General features: G+C 31.8%; 1 non-coding gene across 1 annotated transcript; it reads right to left on the minus strand.

Annotated features, from left to right (window-relative positions):
• Nucleotides 1-4,687: 4,687 nt before the first annotated feature.
• On the minus strand, nucleotides 4,688-4,791 carry LOC149526535 (small nucleolar RNA R71). The gene has a single exon (XR_016351913.1). It is a non-coding gene; the product is annotated as a small nucleolar RNA R71 (small nucleolar RNA).
• Between the last annotated feature and the right edge of the window lie 230 nt (nucleotides 4,792-5,021).

Below are 5,021 nucleotides of genomic sequence, written 5' to 3' on the forward strand. Positions count from 1 at the left end.
TAATGGGTTATAGTAACAATTATCCTCATTAAAGCTTTTTTCAGTAATGCTATTCATTACGTGCATTAAAGCCTATTCTTGAGTAATTGCTTTTTCTGGCATTATTTATAAAGCCTTCACAATACATTTGAAGGATCTTTTCAAAAGCTATAGGATGACACATTTCACTTGGAGCTTCTTTCTCTAAATATTCTATCTTTAACCCACTTCTAGTAAGTCCTTCTCAACTTCACTCTATTTCTTGCCTGTTCTCTAACTATTCGCAATCTTACTCTACTACTTTGGCAATACGATTATTTTTCCACTCACTTACTCTTTACTTATGTAAAACCATTGCTCTAATTTTTTTCTACTCACTAATTCTTCACTTATTCCCTTCCACCTATCACGACACTCAGTACTTCAAGAACTGTTTCGATCTTCCTCTTCCTTGCCTCTAATACATCCTTTTACTTATTTATAGCACTTTCTTTCCCCTATCGCAAGAATCCCATTACATTTTGGCAGCTCCATTGAAAAGGAGTGCTTGCATTAGGTAAAATTTATTAGCAAAACTTTTCACTATCAAAAAGATGGAGAGTTTTACTAGCAACCAAGACACACATGTTCCCACAAACATCCAAGATCTTATGAGAATGATCCAAGCTTCTCAAGAGATGATGTAAATAGTGAAGGACAATAATAGGCGAATGATGGAGGCTATATCTCAACTTGTGTCCTCTACTGCCACCACTTTTCAAGCTTAACTTAGACACCTTAATGAAAGTTTACTTGATGTAACCACTCCCCTAGTTGTAAACACTTATGGGAATAGAGGAAATGGAGAAAGTGCAATTGATGCAGTAGCCATTAAAAACCCCAATATGATTAACTCCATTATGATAGTAGCATTAGCAACTACCTTTACTATAGTAATCCCACCCATTTCTATACAGTGATTTGTGACAATGGAAGAGCTACAAAGGCTATTATATCAAAAGATCAAATGCTTAAATTTTTTTGAGTTTAATAACAAGTTGCCTTACCCAGCGAATGTAGTTGAAAAACCATATCACAAGGACTATCCTATCCCCAAGTTCTAGCAATTCAATGGAAAGGCTAGAGATGAATGGGAACATGTCATGAAATTTATGGAGACTCTTGGAGTAACAGGATTAGATGATAACCTGAAGTTGAATGAGTTTTCCATATTTCTCGCTTAAAAGGCCTATACATGGTATGTTAATCTCACCCCTGGTTCTATTGAGTCTTGGAATCAAATGTGTAAGATGTTCATGGAAAAGTTATTCTTTACTCTGAAAAAGGTTGCTCTAGTTGATTTGGAAAGAAAGTACTAAAAGTCTGAGGAAGATCTCATAAAGTACATCCAACACTTTAAAGATAACGCGTTGGACATACAAAAGTCTCATGATTAGAAGGAATTGATAAAGGGTTACATTCAAAGGATGTTTGATGAGTATAAGGTACACTTAGCGAACCTACCTTTTTCAATCTTTGCTATGTTGGTTGAAGTTGCATGAAGGACCAAAAATACAATTCTTAGAAAAAAGGGAGTCACTCGTTTCAGTAGAAGGAATACCCCAATAATGGTGAATGCCATCCAATAAAGAGGTAAAGAAATAAGAGGTCCATTCTGAGCAAATTTGCATCCTAGAAAGGATATCTTAAGTACGTCTAGATAGAGTAAGAGCATGAGTGAACTTAACTTACACCCAACGACCACTTATTCCCTCTCTAACCATCTTTTATTTAGTCCTTCTCAATGTCATTCTACTACTCACCTTTTCTCTATCTATTCTCAATCTTACTATACTACTTTAGCTATACGATTACTTTTTCACTCACCTACTCTTTACTTATTCATAACTTGTACTCTAGTTCTCTTCTATTCACTAAATCTTCACATATTACATTCCACCAACCACAATGTTCAGTACTTCAGGAACTGCTTTAATCTTTCTCTCTGTTGCCTTCGATACATCTATTTTACCTGTTTGCAACACTTCTTTTTATTATCACAAGAATCCTCTTTACAATTTACAATCTTGCTTGTGAATTAGCTTGTCTACATCATTTTTTTACCTTATAAAAAATAATTTTTTTAAGACTACAAGTGAAAAAATGAAAATTCAAACTTTAGATTTCAATCCTAAGCCAAGCTTGATTTGTTGTAGTTTTATTAATTTATTAAACAAATTAAACTTAACTTTAGAAAAAAAAACATGCACTTATTACTAAACCAAGTTTCTAATGTATAACAATATAAACACTTATTGAACATTAGAAAAAACCTTGTGCACTATATTAAAACTTTACAACATGTTTGGTTCATGGAATGGAATGAAGCAGAATGAAATAATTATTCTATAAAAATAGAATAAGAAAGAAACAGAATGGAATAGTAATTTTGTAATTTGGTTCATGATAATTCTAGCATATAGAGTTCTTTTGTAACATTTTGGGGACTTAAGTAGCTAAGTTTTTGAGATTTTAGATTCGAAATTTAAGTATTTTAGTTATTTTTCTTAATTTAGTTTAATATATGTTGATTAGTTTAGTTTAATTTATTTTTATTTTGCTTTAATTACTTTAAGGATAGTTATTGTTGATTAGCTTATTACTTTTATAGGAAAATTGATGAAAAGACCTTAGTTGATGCAAATCAGTGCAAGTATTGTGATGGATTTGTTTGTACATGCTGAATTATTTCAAGCATAACTTGAGCTATATTAGTCCAATTGGCATGATTCTTAAGCCATTGGAAAATTAAGAGACAGGGCTACAATTTTTATTGTACATTTTACACAATTCTGATCATATCAATGTGAAAATCACATTCAAAGAGGCTAGACTATTGCAATTCTACATAAGGCAACATATGGAAGTGAAGGCCATAACTTTTAGTTGCTCAAGCCTGCGATGCCAAGATGCATTAACACCAGAGAGCACAACACCATGGTGCTGGTAAAGGAAGGCCATGGCATTGGTTGAAATTGAAGCACCATACAAGTACCTAAGGCCACAACATCATGGTGCCAGATGAGTTACCAAAAATCTACTTTGATAGGATTTTCAAAACTAAGGCTTTTGAGGACTATTTAAAGGACCTTTTCCAAAGGTTTTCAATGGGAGATAACAAGCAACTATTCAGGAGAAAAAAAGCCAAAAACAAAGCAAGAAAGCAAGAGAATTCGAGGGCGAGTTAAGATCAAAAGTTTTCAAACTATTAGTTTCTCTCTCTACTTTTGTTTTTCTCTTATTTTCTTTGATTTGGATCAATGGTTAATTTTCTTTGGATGATGTCTTTAGTTAATATCATGAGCTAATTTATTTTTTTTAGGTTTATGATGGAACACAACATGTAATTTGAATGATTTCTCTCTCTTTTTCTTATTTTCAATGGAATATGAGTTGTTTATTCCAATTCTATGTTTAATGCTTCTAATTGCATGATCAACAATTAGATTGATTTGGATATCTAAATATATCTTGACTAATGGAGTTTAGATTAGGCAATGAATGGAATAGCATGTGTTCAATTTCACTTAATTGATTCGGTGATTTTATTTGCTTATAAGATAAACATATACCTATGTGTCACATGTAGCCAAGACTATAGCACAAACTTAATAAATCTATCTTTAGTTGAATTTACATAGACATATGGTAAATTAATTAATATAGATATTTTTATGAGCACCTTGATAGAGACTTGTAAATAGCTTGGGACTCTAGGTTAGCAACTCAATCTATTGAAATAAGTTTAGAGAGAGAAATAGGATTCAAATGAAGTGTTCAGGGATATCATAATCCTAGGCTTTTAATCTATTGAATTTCTAGTGAATTTTGCTTTTCAACTATTAATTTTTAGTTTGCTAGTTTAATTTTTCTTTTAATTAATCTTTAAATTTTGATTACTTAGATTAAATTAGTTTGTCACAATTTTAGTACTTACCTTAAGTTGGTGTAATTCCCTGTGAGATTTGACACTCTATTTACCTCTATATTACTTGTTGCAATACTTGCACTTGCGTGAAGAAAATCAAAAAGAAGTTTTTAACTCCATTGCTAGGAATTGTTTCCCACTTTTTGCTAATATTAATACCAAGCAAACTAGTCTTACTTCAAGTTTTGTTTTTTTCTTTATTTTAGGTACTTTCAGTCATTATATGTAAAGAATAAGAAGTTTGGAGATTTTATCTTTTGATCCAAATATCAAAAAGACCTTTCAAAGACTTCAAAAAGAAACTTTACAAACTTCAACTCACATGGAAACAATAGCTGAACAGCAAGGAGATATACAAATTCAAAGGCAATTAATAGAAGATAATCAATCTTTGAGAGATTAAGTTGTTCCGTTAGTGCAAGGTCTTTACTCAAGCATTCAAAGGTCGATTATCCAAGCTAACAACTTTGAAATATAAAGCCGACTATCATCCAAATGATCCAGACTTTAGTCCAATTTGGGGTTCTACCTAATGATGACCTAAATGCTCACATTTCAAATTTTTTGGAGATCTGCTACACTTTCATGCACAATGGAGCTATCGATGATACTATTAGACTATGAATTTTCCCTTTCTCATTGCGAAAGAAGGAAAAAGTTTGGTTGAATTCTCTTTCTATAGGTTCCATTACGACTTGGGATGATCTTGCTCAAAAGTTCTTTCCTCCAGCCAAGATAGCAAAGATGAGGAATGATATTACTTCGTTCATGGAACTTGACTTTGAATCATTGTATGAAGCTTAAGAGAGATTCAAGGATTTGCTTCGGCGTTGCCCTTATCTATTTAGTAAGATCTTAGTAGATTGATATGATTGTGTAAAGTATGGATTTCAAAAAATTTCTTTTATAAAAGAAGCAAGCAATCCAATTACATAAGCGAAAACACACATCATTCTTATTGCAAGTAACAAAATCATATCCTAAAAAAAATAAGAATCTATTAAGTAAAAAGGTATATACTTTTTATTTTGAGATTCTTATTTTTGGACACCACCACACCAATGAAAGATTTCTC

The sequence above is a fragment of the Theobroma umbraticum genome, unplaced genomic scaffold, assembly GCF_002168275.2.
Source record: "Theobroma umbraticum cultivar Fairchild unplaced genomic scaffold, ASM216827v3 scaffold_55.0, whole genome shotgun sequence".
NCBI lineage: Eukaryota > Viridiplantae > Streptophyta > Magnoliopsida > Malvales > Malvaceae > Theobroma > Theobroma umbraticum.